General features: G+C 38.7%; 1 long non-coding RNA gene across 1 annotated transcript; it reads left to right on the top strand.

Annotated features, from left to right (window-relative positions):
- The first annotated feature begins 3923 nt into the window (after positions 1 to 3923).
- Positions 3924 to 6838, top strand: LOC105487899 (uncharacterized). Its single transcript, XR_011621445.1, has 3 exons — positions 3924 to 3999; positions 4849 to 4978; positions 6757 to 6838. It is a non-coding gene; the product is annotated as an uncharacterized lncRNA (long non-coding RNA).
- The last annotated feature ends 10649 nt before the right edge of the window (positions 6839 to 17487 follow it).

Below are 17487 nucleotides of genomic sequence, written 5' to 3' on the forward strand. Positions count from 1 at the left end.
ATGTGATGTAGGGGTGTCAGATGCCCAGTCCCTGCCTCCTCTAGACTGCGGATACCAGAAGGAGTCCTGGGAGAGAGGAAAAGACAAGAATGAGAAACCCCTCCCCACGTCTGGTCCCAAGGGGATATAGTGGAAGTGCGAGTAGACTAGCAGCCAAAGAGACGGTCTGTCCTTGTTTCCTCTCTCTGGGCTCTGGTTGGGAAATAGGGAAGGGTCCATCCCTAAAAATTCCTAAAAATGGGAAAGGGGAGGGTGCATCCAAGAAGGTATAGGATGTCAAGGAAAGAGGGCACTTGCCTCACTCACACGTGTGGCTCTGAGGGGTGACCTCCTGCCAGAATGCCCCGCCACCACCATTGAAGAAATCATATCTGAGCGCCTTTGCCACGTCAGACACTGATCCTGCACATCACACAAGGAGATGACCATATTTGAATTGCATGCACATGTGTGTGTACATGAATTTTTGGATCATTTTATTCTATTAAACTTCCTGAAAAAAATATAAATTTTAGAGAGGAAATAGTATTTTCACTGCACCAGGAGCACTTTGGGATTTAAAGACAGTTCTTAAAAGAATCCTTTTGTAAAGTAAATGTTAAGTCCCCAGTTGTTTGTTTTGTTTTGTTTCTAATGCAAGCTCAGATTTTTCCTATACATTTGGTTTACTTAAATTATACACACACACACACTCACACACAAAAATATCTCAATTCCCTTGGCAGCCTATGATATTTGCTTCATTTATCAGATTGGAAGAAGGAGAAATATTGAAGAGACAAGGAAGATGAGATGGGTAATTTGTGCTGTGGAATTTTTAAATAAAATTTTCCTAGAACAATCACATTTTCACATTTGCAATTTATATTATTTTTCTGTCATGAGTGGTTTAGAAACTAAACAAACAAAAACCTACATCAGAGGAAAGGTAATGGAACAAACTGAAATGCTGGTTTAGAACCACGAGTTTAGTGGGAGCGTATTATTATACTTTCTTAATTCTGCCACGTGGCAAGGTTTTCTATGTGATTAATGAGCCACCATTGTACAACATTACCAGAAGGCAAACAATTCCAATTACTGATAGGGCTAAACCATAATTACCATGCAAATGATTTCAATAATGTAATAGAATGGAATATCTGGTCATTACAGGGCAGACAATTCACAATGTTAATTGGGGTTAGTCTGTTTTCAGAGAGTAAATAATATTAACAGTAATATAAATCCAAACTAATATTAGGTTTGACTTTGCTTATAATCAAGGGGAATGGTCTACTTCCGAAATTACGTTTACATTACAAAGACAACCCATACTTGCTTCAGTTTCTATCATAAGTAAAATGATTTGGATCGAAAATACTAGGAAGCAAAATGATATCGAGATTGAAAATTTGAGAAGAGAGGTCAGCAACTGAAGGCCTTTAGGCAAGAATTCAGACATGGAAATAGACAACCTCTAATTCCCGGAGTTGCCCAAATGTACTGGGGGCAGGAGATGATGGTTGAGAACTCCAAAACTAGGGGAGGACAAAGAGAAAGAAAACTGCTGTTAAGTCACCCTCTTAAATCCTATTTTTCCTCTCATTCTTTCTTCTATTACCCCAAGTTTTAATCTTACATGACCACCTACTTGGTCTCTTATAACAGTTTTCAAGTCAGCTTCCTGCTCACTCCCTCCTCTTCCCCATTCATACTTACCTCTTCCCCATTCTGTGCAATATCAGTAGTAAAACACAGCTAAACACTACCAAAGTCCTAATACTTTCTACTTCCATTCTGAAGTACCCAGAGGCTCCTTTCCCCAGAACCTTCCTCTCACCATTCTGTACAGTCCCTAGGAAGCACATGCCCAACTTGGCCATTTATATTCTTTCTTCCAAGGCTCTGAAGACTCAGATGAATTGGGTTTTTTTGTTTGTTTGTTTGTTTTGCTCCAGCAGCAGTGCCCTCAATTTTGTGAAATTCCTCTACTTATACTTCCACAGTAGACATAGTTTCTGTTTGTGGCTCCTCCCATCCTATTTTTAAGCTTGATTCTCCAGTTTCCCTCCTATTAACTGATCCACACAGACCTCTAACAAATTCCCCTTTTATAAGATCTTGGCCAGAGTTCATTTTTGTGGCTTTCCAAAGAGGAACCCTAACTGATACACCTCTCCTAAGAAATTTAAGCCAGATCCATATGGCTTCCCCTGAGGAATAGGAGGGAAGACAGTCGTGATTATCTGGCAAATTGGGACTGTGTCTAAGGATTGCTTGCAGTCATTTTAAATTGGAAAATATCCTGTGAGTAGATGACATAATCAGATCCAGTGGAGGTAGTGGTTAAGAACCAAGCTCCAGAGCCAGGCCATGTGGGTTTAAACCTCACTTCCTCCACTGAATAGTTCTATGACCTTGGGCAAGTTGCTTAATAGTGAAATGGAGAAAGCAAGACGCCATTCCTCCTGGGACTACTACAAGAATGAATGAGCTGTACCTGTGGAATTCATAGAGCAGACCCTGACACCAGGAAGCATTTGTAAGCATGCAAAATGTGATTATTAAGACTTCTGAAAAATAGGCTCTGTGAATAAGCAAATAAGATTTTAAAAATAATGATTCAATAAACTGACCTGACATCCATATACAAGTAATTGTATAGCATCCAAAGTAGTCACCCTGGGGCTACAAATAGTCTCATGATGTTGCCATTATTCAAGGTTTGTTTTTTTGTTTTTTTCAGAATTTCTCCTTTAGAATTTTATTTAGAACCTGCCATACATAGGTTTGATTGCCCTCATTCCAGCAAAAAATGGATTTAGTTACAAAATTCCAACAAAAATAATGATTAGAATACGCAGGCTAAATGTGTGACCATTCCTCCTTCTGGTCACCCAAGCCTTGTGCTGCAGGTAACCAGAGAGGTGAGGAACTGTGAATCTTTGCCCCTGTGAGCCTCACTGGCTTGGGGAAACCAAGTCCTGTGGAACAACTCCAAGTGCTTGCCTGGAAAGACTCTAAGTCTCCTCAGCGGCCTTGACAAGATACCAGATGACTTCCAAGGAAATCTCAGTCCCAGAAAATTTTCCTGGCCCTGTGTCCCATCTCACTTCTCCTAAAGGTCTTGATCAGTAAGTGCTGCTGCTACCGCCACCGCCTCTTTGTCCTTTGCCAAGGCTTGGGTGGGTTGTTCCCCAGTCCTGTCTGTAGTGCTTTCTTAAGCTCTCCAAAGGTATCCAGAGTCAGTCCATTCATCATAGCCCCTGACGCATGTTAACCTGAATCAGTTCCCAGCAAACTAAATCTATGGGGTATCTGAAGGTCCAATCAATGCCTTATTAAAGTTTAACCCTCTGCACGGCTCAGGATTCGAAGACAGTTGAGAGTGAGAAAATTTAGCTCCCAACTGCCAATAAGAGCAGGAAATTAAAAAGCCCATGGGCTCCCATCCCAGTGCCAACTGATGCTGTGCTTTTTATTCAGGACTCCCCAGTGCCTACAGATGTCTTGGTTGAGGGGTAGTGGTGGTAGATATCATCAAGGCACAGTTGTATTTCAATGTATGTGTGAATCAAAGAAACACTGTTTGAGTAGAAGTGGGACTTGCTGATCCCGTTATGATCCCAAAAGATGGTCCAGGTGACCAAGTCCTATGGTGAACACAAGTGGTGGCACAGTCCTCCAATAGTAACTACTTTTTAGGGATACTGGCTTACCAGTGATGCTGCCTAGGAGGCCTCTGAGCCCAACCAGTCAGGCTCTTAGATGAAAGCTGCTTCAGTTCCTACAGCCTCAGAGACAGAGACAGATGATCGTCTCTGAAGCCAGTATAGACATAAAGTGCAGCTCAATGAGTGAGAAGAGGCTTGGGAATAGATGAGTGGTTCTGCTGCTCACCCCTGGGAAGCCTAAACTGCAGAGACAAAGGTTGGTGGGAGGAAAAACAGGTCTATTTGAAGAGCCAGCAAACCAAGAAGATGGTGGACTAGCATCCTAAAGTATCATCTTAAGTTGGTACGAATTTCAGGCTCTTTTTATGTTAAGGGCAGGGGGAAGAAGAGGGAGTTGTGATCAAGAGGTGACCAGTGACTGCAGACATCTGAGTGCTGGTGAGGGTTCGAGGAGATTGGGAACTTGTGCACCTGTATATCTTTACCAAAGCACAGTTAATTGTTTACCTATTTTCCCTCTAAGTCCACAGTTAGTTATAAAAACTCCATGAGTGCTGTTTTTGCATATTATCTCAGTGCTCTAAAATTATCCTAGCCTAGGTGGAGGAATGGGTAAATGCTCCTTACACAAAAACGGGGTTAGTTATATTAGTTCATTTGCTGTTTCCCTGGTACAATAAAAGCCAGGGCTGTTCAGAAACAGGGCTACAGGTGGGACTCTACTGCGAAGACACAGGCTCCAGGGAGGTCATTCTCTGCCCGTGCAGGGGAAACAGTCCCTGAAATGAGGGTGGAAAACAGTAGAGGAGGCCCATTCTCAAGGCCCTTCTGGATTAGTGACCCACAGCATGAGGCTCCATGGAGACACCTGCAGCACTTACAAGGCAGAGCCTAGTGGGTTTCAGTGACAACGGGCTGGTATAGGTCTCCTGCCACAATTTTGACACCGAGCTCCTAACACCATCTTGGCAGTCTCAGTGACCATTTTTTCAGCAATGTTGCTAAATTTAAGCTAGTACAAATTAACACCCAATTTTTTATAATTTCTCCTTTCTCAACTACTAAATCTTGTTCATATATATCAATTGCTGACTGTATATACTAATGCTTTATTTTGAATTTTATAAACAAATATTCTTAAGGAAGATTCATCTGTTTTCATTTCTCATATTGTCTTTGTTTTGTTTTCAAGGGGAGATCAGCCTTATAAAATGAGCTTAAGAACTTTGTCTTTCTCTAGTCACTGGAACAGTCTGCATAAGCTAGTGAAGAATCTTTCTTCACAATTTGTTGGGTTTAGTCTTGAAAATTGTCTGATCCAGGTGAGTGACAGCATATGTCTGTGTGTGTGTGTGTCTGTTTTTGAAGACTAATTCAATTTCTCTAGTGTTAACAGGACTTTTCAGATTTTCCATAGCTTCTTAAATCATTTTTGGTTCTCTACATTTTTCTACAAGCTTAATGAACTCTTTGTAAACTTTTTGGCATAAAGTTGGAAATATCTGTAATATCTTCTGTATCTGGTTGTGATTCCTTTTTCATTCCTAATGTTAATCATCATTTGCCAGTGATAAATGCTTAATATCAGTTATCTATGCTGTAAGTTTGTCTGTTTTGTTAGCCTTTTCAAAGAACTAGTTTTAATGTTCACTGATGGTCTATTTTTTTGCCTCCCATTTAATTAATTTCTGCTTTTATCTTCATTATTCCCTTTTTCTCTTGCTTTGAGGTTACTCTGCCATTCTTTTTCTAACTTCTCAGACTAAATAGCTTCTTTTGTAATTTTATATCTCTTTTGTCTAATAAATGTATTAAAGCCATAAATCTAAAGTATTGCAACAGCTAAATCCCATTATCTTTTATATGTAGTTTTGTTGTTATTCTCTTCTTAATATTTTGTAATTTTTACTCTAATTTCTTCTTAAGGTATACATTGTTAATTGATAACTATGAATTTTTTAATTTCCAAAACTATGGGGAGTGTTTTTAGTATCAATTGCTAGTTTAAATTGCATTTCAGTCAAACAACGGGGTCTACAGTATATTAATTTTTAGGCAATATAACTTTTTTGTGGCTCAAATTTTTTTGTGTGTCATTCAGTAATATGTGTAATTCTCTAACTAATGGGATCAGGGCTCTATTATGTTCATTTTATTGTATTGCTCAAATTTTCTAAATCCTTAAAAAACTGTTTTATCAAATTTTGAGAACATATGATAAATTCTCCCATATTTAGTAAGAATATACCCTTGAAATTCTTTAGGTGTTTACTTCAGTTTTTTGAAAGACGATTTATTAGGTGCAGATGGGGTCAGACTATTTTTGTTTCCTGTTTTTATTTTATTGTTATATAGTCACTCTCTTATCCCTAACATTGCTTTTACTGCATGAAAAAGGTAGTATCAAGCTAATATTGATCATTAATGTTAATAATAATGCTACTCTATTGTTTTTTGACACGGAGTCTGGCTTTGTCACCCAAGCTGGAGTGCAGTGGTGCAATCTCCACTCACTGCAATGCTTGCCTCCCTAGTTCAAGCAATTCTTCTGCCTCAGCCTCTGGAGTAACTGGGATTACAGGTGTGCACCACCATGCCCAGCTAATTTATTTATTTATTTATTTTTAGTAGAAATGGGGTTTGACCATGTTGGCCAGGCTTGTCTCGAACTCCTGACCTCATGTGATCTGCCCACCTCGGCCTCCCAAAGTACTGGGATTACAGGCGTAAGCCACCATGCCAAGCCAATAATAATGCTACTTTTAATATTGCTATCACAACTTTTTGGGGAGGAGGGCTTAAATAGAAAACTCCTTGTTTCCTGGAGGCAGTGAGCATGGCTTGGACTGCCAGCCTGCAAGCTCAGGGCCCCTTTGCTTAGGCCAGCCCTCGGTGACAGAAAGCAGAAGCATGCCCTGTAAGCTCTGTCTTGTCTCTCCTTGCCCTGCATATGCTATCGTTTTCCCCAGATATGTGAAAATTTAGGAAAAAGGGGAATTTTCTGGAAAAAAAAGTCATCATTAGTTTGAGTTTTTGAAAGAAAGTTGCTCCTGCTCTACCAGGCTGCAATCTAATAAATATTTCCTGTTAATATTTCCAGGGACAGGAGAGCCAAGACTTTGTTGATGAGCCCTTCTTCATGGGCTGCTGACATCTGCAGATGCTGCTAAGCAGAAGTGCCCTGTTCCGAGCAGCTCATCCCGCTCCTCCTACCGTACTGCAGCTCCTCTCCACCCCGGGTAAGTCTTATCCAGCTCTCTCACCCAGGACAAAGAGCACATCCCAGTGTCTAGGACATTTGATGGCTATCAAGACACTTCAGTCTAAGTTCAGCTCTGCCATGAAGAAGCTCAGAGACTGGGAAAATCCACTTGGCCCGTCTGGGTGTATCTTTCCTCTATAAAGTAAGGGAGGTGCTTTTTTTTTTTTTTTTTTTTTTTAATGTTTCAAGTCATTGCTAGCTGAGGGAAATGTTATGAATCTATCTAATTGTAGTAAGTGATCCGGTTTTTAACATATTATGAATTTCAAATCCTAAGTGCTTCGCTGAGAAATTAGACAAATCCTCGGAATTAGGCAAAAGAGGGCTTGGTGATTGGAAATGGCAGGAAAAGCCATGGATAATAGGAAATATTTATTAGATTGCAGCCTGGTAAAGCAGGAGCAACTTTCTTTAAAAAACTCAAACTAATGATGACTTTTTTTCCCCAGAAAATTCCCCTTTTTCCTAAACTTTCACGTATCTGGGGAAAATGACAATTTTCAAAACAAAGCAGGTGTAAGTAAGGCTAAAACATGTTTAATACATAATATCCCTTTGAATTTTATCTTGTTCCTCCAAAAATCTAACAAAGTAACTTTCTCCTAAGGAAAAAAGACTAAACACATACATATTTTTGAGAGCTTTTCCTAGGAAATCTTACCTATACCAGTGTTTTCACCCTAAAGTGCTACATAATTTGGGAAAATCGCAATACGTATCAAAATTCAGACACAAAAAGCACAAATCTGAAACCCCAAAGCACAGCTTTCCTGCTTCCTTATCGTCAAGCCTATGAATTTCACTAGGTGGCAGCATGTAATAACAAATAATGACATTACAAGGTTATAAATAATAAAACTGTAACAAGCTACTTTAATAGCAAATGTCAGCCTCACAAAGATTCTAAAATAATAGAAAGAGTTCTAGTCCTTTTTCAGCATAACTCTAAAGTCCTTTAGAGGACTTTTTTTCTCCACACATTCACACATTCTATTTTAAGTAAATATTCTTGGGACTAAAGACTAATGGCTAGACGGGTTAGGATTCACGTTGACATCTTTTCTTCATTAATATTTAGATAAAGGAAATGAAAACTCACCTCTAAGCCCAAATAAGTTTTAAAAGATACCAACAATCAGTTACAATTAAGTCTTTCCCAAGGTCAGGATTTTATTTGGCAATTAGTGATCTAGAAAAGAATACCAAAATTTTTGATCTAGAAAAAAACATACCAATGCAACTGAAATATTTAAGGCCATAGGTAGCATTCTACAAATTCAGGGCATGAACACATTTTGCCTGACCTGAACTCTGTGTGTGTGTGTGTGTGTGTGTGTGTGTGTGTGTGTGTGAATTGTCCATATTCAAATTTGAACTTTTTTCATAGAAAACTGAGAGAAATTAAGGAAGAGCTAAGTTGACAGAGTCACATTCACACAGAGTCACATTCATAGACAGTCACATTTACACAGAGTCATATTTCAATATTATTAAGAAGTCAATTCTACCCAATCAAATTTCCAGCAAGCATTTTTGGTAAAGATTGACATGTTAATTCAATAATTTGCAAATCCAAATGACACAGAATTGCCAAAACTATTCTGAAAAAAAAGAACAAAGTTTAAAAACTTAAACTACCTAATTTCAAAACTTATTCGAAAGCTGCAGTAACCAAGACAGCATGATAGAGATACAAAGAGAGACATACACATCAATGGAAGACAAGACAATGAAGAGTTTAGAAACATGCAAACACATATGGCCCATTAATTTCTGCTGAAAATGCCAAAATAAATAAATGGAAATACAGTCGTCTTTTTAGTAAATGGTGTTGAAAAACTAACTATCCATATGCAAAAACTAACTATCCATATGCAAAAAAGCTCAATTTTCAATTCACACCACACATTAAAATTCATTTAAAATGGATAAGACCTAAGTGAAAAAGCCGTAGCTACAAAACTTCTATACAGTGAAAAACAATTTACATTAAAAAGCATAACAGAAAATCCTCATAACCTTGGGGACAGGCAAAGATTTCTTAGATAGAAAGGACACACCATAAAAGAAAACTTGATAGATTTGACTTTATCAAAACTTGTCCTTTTTAAAAGACAGTATTAAGAAAATGCAAAGACAAGCCACAGATTGGTAGAAAATGTCCACAATCCATATATATGAGAAAACAGTTGTATTCAGAATCCATAAAGAATTCTTCCAACTCAATAACAAGACAAACAAACACCAGTAAAAAATGGACAAAAGATTTGGACGCTTCACAAAAGAAGATATATGAGTAGCCAATAAACTCATGAAAAGATAGTCAACATCATTAGTCTTTAGACCAATGCAAATTTAAACCAAAATAAAATATAACTGCACACCTATTAGAATGGATAAAATTTAATAGACTGGCAATATCAAGTATTAATGAAGGTAAGAAGCAACATTGCTGGTGAAAAACCATCTGACAATTTCTTATAAATGTGTATTTACCATGCCACTATTCAGTATATACCCAGAAGAAATCAAAGTGTATGCATACGCACACAAATCTCCATAGCAGCTTTGTTCATAATAGCCAACCATTGGAAACAACCCAAATGTGTGGTGTGATTGGATAAACAGATTGTGGTATACTTATAAATAGACTACCACTCAGAAATAAAAACGAACAAATTACTGATAACAACATGAATGAATCTCAAAAATGCTTTGTTGAAGAGTCTGGACACAAAAGAGTGTATACTATCTGATACTATTCATATAAACAGTTAAAACTAATGTGGCACTTGGGCGCAGTAGCTCACACCTGTAATCCCAGCACTCTGGGAGGCTGAGGCAGGTGGATCACTTGAGGTCAGGAGTTAGAGACTATTCTGGCCAACATAGTGAAAATCCATCTCTACTGAAAATACAAAAATTAACATGGCATGGTGGCGGGCACCCATAATCCCAACTACTCAGGAGGCTGAGGCAGGGGAATCACTTAAACTCGGGAGGCAGAGGTTGCAGTGAGCCGAGATCGCACCATTGCACTCCATCCAGCCTGGATGACAGAGAGAGACTGTGTCTCAAAAACAAACAAACAAACAAAAAACTCTAACGTGGCTTTCTGCATTCGAACAAACACAACTACTCTATACTAAGAGCAAGCAGATCTACGGTTTCTTGAGATTGGAGATGGGGGACTTTACAAAGGGGCATGAGGTAACTTTTTAGGGTGATGGAATCAAAATTATGTCGTGATTGGGCTGGCAATTACATACGTGAATATATATATATATGTGTGTATATATATATTTTTGAAACTCATCGAACAGTGCATTTAAAAGAAGGGGGGAAGTATACAAATTACCCCACAATAAAGATAACCAAATTAGTGGGCCCAACAGTGTGGGGAGGGGAAATATAAGAAAGAGTAATTGCACCAACGTCTGTTTTCTGCAGCTTCCCTTTGATGCGCGACACATGTGTGCTTCCGGTAGCCATGCTTCATGCTTTCTGCACTAGAATAGATTAAGGATTCAATACAAATAGCAAAGAATTCTCAGTCTCTCCACCTACAAACACTTCACACTTTATTTTTTCTGCATTTTTGTACATCTGCTTTTCTTTCTGTCATACTGACTGCTGCACAAGTCCAAACATAGCAATGAAGAGTATTGTGTGTGTGTGTGTGTGTGTATATATATACACACACATATATATACACACACATATATATATAAAATCTGCTTTACATAAAATCCCATCGGTCATAAGCCCAGCATAGCAGACATTGGGAATATAAAGACTACCTGCCATAAAATAGTAAGTGCAGAGACCATGACGTATTTATTTCTAAGGAGTCACACTTCACCAAATGAATAAGGCTCCAGAGGAGGTGGAAAGGACAGGGCAAAGAGACAAGCAGGGGAACCGGCCTTAGGAAAATCCAGGATCCCTGTCATTGAGACAGGAAAGAAGAAGGGCTGAAAATAGAGGTGTTGTGAGGGGGATGCTGCAGAATTGGCAGCCTTTTGTCTCTGCATTGTAGAAGAAAAAGTGGATAGGGTGGGGTTGGGGCTTGAGGGAAATGAGAAAAGTTTGCAACAGCCACTGTGAGGAACTGGAAACAAGTTCACCACGGAAGAGCGGTACTGACACTGCCCAGTGCCAGGTGTGATCAGAAGTCCTCAGTTTCTGATGGCACTGGTCAGTCACCAGGCAAAACTGTCTCTTCTGAGAGTCTTGGGTCTGTTCTTTTTTTTTTCACAAGCAGGCATTTGAGCATTTTGAAAATACAAAAGTGTATATATATATATATATATATATATATATATCTCACTACACATTTCTGGGTAGTGAGACTATGGAGGTGATACTTTTGTTACTATTAGGTTGGTCAAAAGTAATTGTGGTTTTTGCCGTTACTTTCAATGATGACAACCGCAATTATTTTTGCACCAACCTAATATAAATGTCCGTAAGTTCTCTCCTTTCCAGTTAAACATCTCAACCTTCAATCATTCCTCAAAAAGCAATCATTTTGCCATCTTGGCAGTTTTCTCTTGGAAAAAGATAAAAAACAACAAAAAGTTAATAATTCTTCACATTACTTTATGTGGTTAACTTTCTGTGTCAACTTGGCTGGGCCACAATGCCCAGATATTTCATCAAACTTTATTCTAGATGTTTCTGTGAATATGGTTTTTGAATGAGATTTGTATTTAAATTGGCTGATTTTGGGCAAAGCAGACTGCCCTCCATAATGTGGGTGGGCCCCATTCAATCAACTGAAGGCTTTATTAGAACAAAAACTGACCTTCCCCCTGAGCAAAAAAGAATTCTGCAGGTGGACTGACCTTGGACTTGAAGGGCAACTCTCCTGTGGGTCTCCAGTCTGCTGGCCTGCACGAACAGGTTTTGGACTCACTAACCCTCCACAACCACATGAGCCAATTCCTTAAAATAAACCCAGATAGATAAATAGATGGAGATATAGTAACAAGATAGATATAAACATAGACACAGACACAGATATAGACATATAAAGATAGCGATATATAATTCTGTTGCTTCTATTTCTCTGAAGAACCCTTGCTAATATACCTTATTTTTTAAAATGCCTTCACATAAGCTATCCAGTAGGTGGATCATGGAAGCCATTTTGCTAATCAGCTCATACAGATTTCATTCACTCAGAAAGAGACATAACATATAAGATCCCTCCTCCATTTCTTCTAACAGTAATTTCCAAATACCAAACCCCATAGAGACCACCAAATTTTGTGTGATATTTAGAATATCAATAGAGATCATAAAAGAGTTAGTTACACAGTGGTATGTTCATTTTTTAAACTATTTAAGACCCTTATTAACAAGTGCTTGCAGTTTGTTAACTTTTTTTGGAAAAAAAAGTCAAGTTATAAACTTTTATTACAAATTAAAAATGTTCTTAAAAATCTCAACTTGACTGGATATAAAACATTTAAAAATCTTTAAAGGCATATTGAATGAAACCAAGCCTCCATTCATGTCATTTAAAAAAATAATTAGTGAGCAGCAATTGGTTTATTTTCTGACTTTCCCACTGATCTTCAAATACATTGCTTTTGTTCAAATAATGCAGGGTTTCTAACACTCCAATCGTAAATATTTTTACTAAAGTGGATTTGAAATTTAGTCTTGAATCTATTGAGAATGATGAGGATTTTGCTGGAACAAAGATGACTAATAATTATTATCAAGAACAGCAAGAGCTAGGCTGATGCAATTGGCAACTCACCCACATATTTCCAAAAGTGGCCCACCTTTTATAGATGCGTGATATGATACTAGCACCCTTCTCCTCATGCTAAGCTGCCAGGGTCTTTTCTTTGACCTAGTTTGTTGACAGATCATTACTTTCAAGCAAATAAACCCTTATCCCTGTGTTTAGGATGGGAAGTGAATTGGGGAACATAGTATACACAGGACATATTGTCTCTCTTTTGAACTCTAGTTATGTAGGATTTTGTTTGCAGGGCAGAGCTACTTTAGATCAGAACCACCAGCACAGCTAAACCAGATATTAAGATAGTGAAATTGCTTTGTACTTATTGCCACATGGCTGCTATCCTATGCAAACACCTTCACCCCGTACTATCAGTACCTCTTCTCTGGTACATTCTTAGGACCCCTCCAAGACCTTTCCACAATTTCTAACTTAAGGGGTAATGCATGGCAGAGGTGGGACCCTTAGGACCCTCATCTGGAGCTACTGCCAGCATTTATTCCAGTCGGGCAGCATCCATGCCCTATTGATTGCTAAATATTCTAATAACATACTTGATTGGTAGGGACATTTTTGAGCCTCTTTTGACCTCCTTTGTTTGCTCATAGAGAGATTTTGATTGCTTAATCTATTTGTGTTAAAAATAAGAAGTACAAGCATTTGTATAACAATCTATCCTTTGTAGCTTTCCCAATACATTAGCTTATTCAACAACTATTCATTTAGCCCTGCCGTGTTCCAATCACTGTGATAGGTATATACACGCACATGTATATGCACACATCATTTACTCCTCATGATGGTCCCCTAACTTGGGTGGTACTATAATAAATTTTATGAAAAATTATAATGTTAATCATATTATATTATATTAGTATATTATTGTGATATTAATTATAATAATTATAATCAGTAATATAATAATTATATTAAAATAATTATATTATTATTATGTATTATTCTGTATGCTAGATGACAGGCACTATGCTGAACACATAACACGGATTTGCCAATTTGATCTACAGAAATGTCTTGAGATATATTCTTTTTTCATCCCCATTAGATGGACGAGTCAGCTGGGACTGGAAAAGATTAGGATACATCCTTAAGGCTAAAGAGCTGTAGGAACAGGGCAAGGACTCTGATCCAGGTTATCCAGTTCCAACTTTTCCACTGTTTTCTCCATTGTTCCAAGTTCCCTTGCATTAGAAGTTGATATTGGCAGAAGTACTGAATAACAGGGCTATAGTAATTTCTAAATGGATACAAGTATCTTGAGTTCTGACTTTAGTTTTGGCGTTGGGATTATATTTTTCACATTAGAAAAGTGACAAATTCACACCAAAAACCAACTGTTTTCTAAACGAAGCTCTGCTCCAATTTCTCTTTGCTAATTTTTCTGTTTAAAGGATGGGCATTTTGCTAGCCTTTGGGGACTCTTTCTGTATTTTTCTTATAAATTTTATTTAAGATTTCTAAATTGAAATATCTTGCTAGGGATATTATAAAGAAGAAGGGAAGGCTTGACCTGATTCTGTCTCCTCTTCCACTTTTCCCTACTCTTGTCCAGGAAGGAATGCTAGACCATAAGCTTTGAGGAGAGGGACTATGTCTATTTAATCGCATCTCCAGCCATGAACCTAGAACATAAGAGAATAATAAATATTTTTTGAATGCTGGAATAAGTATGAGTGGTGCTTTTTAAATATCTGTAAGAGATACAATTGTCATTAAGTATGACAACTGTATGTTTTAGCTCCCACAACATTCTGCCCACTCCAACCAGGTTAAAAATCCACTATAGGTAGTGTATGACATGTGGCACTTGGTTCATCTCTTCGTTCTTTTATACAACAAACACTTATGAAAAAATTCATTCATTTATTTAACAGATATTTGCTGAGCACCTCTATATGCCAGGCAATTTGCTAGATTGTGGGACTACAGTGATGAACATGGAGGTAAGTCAGGCCCCTTCTCAGAGAGCTTAGATAATAGTTGGGAGGAGGAAACAGGATAAATATATCTAACAAACAATTTTTTTAAATAAGCAAATTAATTACAAATTGTTTGAAGGACTATGACAAAGATAAACACGGGAAAGAGATGGAGTATCTTGGAGTAGCAGTGAGAAGGTGACCTTTCAGTTGAGACTTAAAGGATGAGGATGACCCAGCCATGCAAAGAGATGAGAAAAAGCCCTCTAGGCAGAGAGGAGAGAAAGTGCAAAGGCTGAGGTTCCTGGGGAACAGAAGGGAGGCCAGAGCTGCTAAACTCCAGTGAGCCATGGAGAACAGCGAGGGGAGGAGCAGCCAGGCCTTGCAAGGCTCCGTGGTGCAGTTTGGATTTTATTCTCAGAAAAATGACAAGCCAGTAAAGGGAGATGAAAATAATTGTCTCTCTACTGTGGAGAGTGGGCTGAGAGGGAAGAATAAAAGCAGTGGGGTGATGTGGGTTGGACTCACAAGATGACAGTGGTAATGGAGAGAAGTCAATGGATTCAAGTTCTACAGCAACTGTGTATGTCAGATAAAGGGAGAACGTAAGGAAAAGGATGTGACTTAAGCAACCAAGATAGGGAAGAGCAAGGTAGGGGTAAGTTGCAATCAAGAACTTTCCTCTAGCCCTCTAGGCAAAGAGGAGAGCAAGCGCTACCCCTTCACCTTCTGCCATGACTGTAAGTTTCCTGAGGCCTCCCAGCCATGCTTCCTGTACAGCCTGTGGACCTGCGAGTCAACTAAACCTCTTATCCTCATAAATTACCCAGTGTTTTCCACTGGCTATTACATACCCAAATGGAAATATCAAGTAAGCAGTTGGATATACAAGTCTTGAGTTCAGGAGGGAATGAAATCAAAGCTGGAAGTAGTAAATCTGGGTATCAACCACAGATAGATGAGATCAACACCAAGCTAATACAAGGATCTGCTATTTAAACACCAGTTATGAACCATGCTAATTCCATGATCTTGAGAAAATAACGACCTCACTCCTCCATTTTCTTGTCTGAAAACTGGGAATAAAAGTAATGCTTTTCAGGGTGGTTGTGAGAATTAATAAAATAATCCCTAGTACCTGGGCAAACACTCCAAGAATGCTATTATAACTGGTTTATATTATTTTCCACAACTGCCTTTACACTCGCTCTGGGTATGGCCGTTTTAAGACAACTAAAGCCTGAATGCTTTCCATGGGGTCCACTCAGACATGCTTGCTCATTCAAACTCTAAAAGTCCTGGAGCCTTATCCCTTTGCTGGCCCAAATCCTCACCAGCCATCTCAAATAGCTTCAGCCATCTTTGCACCCTTGGAATTCTCCAGGCTAGAGAAAGGCACCAGTCTCATGGAGTGATACATCAAAATCCGCTCTTGGTAGACGTCTTCCCCTCGAGGTTTGCTTTGAGGGCTGCCCTAACTTGGCATAAGAGGACAAACCCTCTTTTCATCCCACGGAGTGAGGAGTCTAGAAATGTCAAAATGCTCATACACCTATAAATCCCCTTTAAGGCACCTTCTCAAACCCTCTCTTACATATTTGAAGCGGGTTGATGCAGTTGACAGTCAGGTTCTGTTTTGCCATTTCTCGTCCTAAAAATGTGTCTAGTGTCACTATTTATAATGGAGAGAACTTGTACATTATAATCAGCTTTGAGCTTCAGCTACAATTCCAAGAATCATCTTGATATGGTTTGGCTCTGTGTCCCCACCCAAATCTCATGTTAAATTGTAATTCCCAGTGTTGCAGTAGAGGCCTGGTAGGAGGTGATTGAATCATGGGACAGACTTCCCTCTTGCTGTTCTCGTAATAGAGCTCTCATGAGATCTGGTTGTTTGAAAGTGTGTAGCACTTTCTCCTTTGCTCTCTCTCTCTCCTGTTCCACCATGGTAAGAAATGCTTGCTTCCCCTTCACCTTCTGCCATGATTTTAAGTTTCCTAAGGTCTCCCAGTCATGCCTCCTCTATAGCCTGTGGACCTGGGAGTCAATTAAACCTCTTTTCTTCATAAATTAGCCAGTCTCAGGTCGTTCTTTGTAGCACTGTGAGAATCGACTAATACACATCCTGTTTCCCACCATATATATTTTATTTTTAATTTTTTTCTCAGTATCAAATGTATTAGCCTACATAGCCTCCATGCAAATAAACACTGTCCCATAAATCTGAAGTCGAAAGAGATTTAAGACAAATGATGGTATATAATATTGCCTCTCCTTTCTACATTCTCAGTATTAGGTTACAAATATGAATAAGGCCTTATAAAAATCTGTATTACAGAGAAGTTTGGCAAAAAAGTCATCTGGGTGATGTTTGAGTTTAAGGGAAGGTGATAATTAACCGATCCTTTTCTCCAGAGTTCAAAACTAATTAAGAAATGGAGTTAGATTCAGGAAAGCCAAATCATTGGCCGTATAATATAGAATGGCCAGAATGGAGAAGGTAGCTTATCCTGTAGTAAAACGTAGGCTTGGCCAGGTGCAGTGGCTCATGCCCATAATCTCAGCACTTTGGGAGGCCTAGGTGAATGGATCACTTGAGGTCAGAAGTTCAAGACCAGCCTAGCCAACATGGTAAAACCCTGTCTCTAAAAAAAAAAAAAAATTAGCTGGGTATGGTGGCGTACACCTGTAATCCCAGCTACTCGGGAGGCTGAGACAGGAGAATTGCTTGAACCTAGGAGGCAGTGGTTGCAGTGAGCAAGATTGTGCCACTGCATTCCAGCCTGAGCAACAAGAGTGAAACTCCATCTCAAAAAACAAAACAAAACAAAACAAAAAAACACATAGGCTTCCCACTACTTCCCTCCACTACTA

The sequence above is a fragment of the Macaca nemestrina genome, chromosome 3 (genome assembly GCF_043159975.1).
Source record: "Macaca nemestrina isolate mMacNem1 chromosome 3, mMacNem.hap1, whole genome shotgun sequence".
Lineage (NCBI taxonomy): Eukaryota > Metazoa > Chordata > Mammalia > Primates > Cercopithecidae > Macaca > Macaca nemestrina.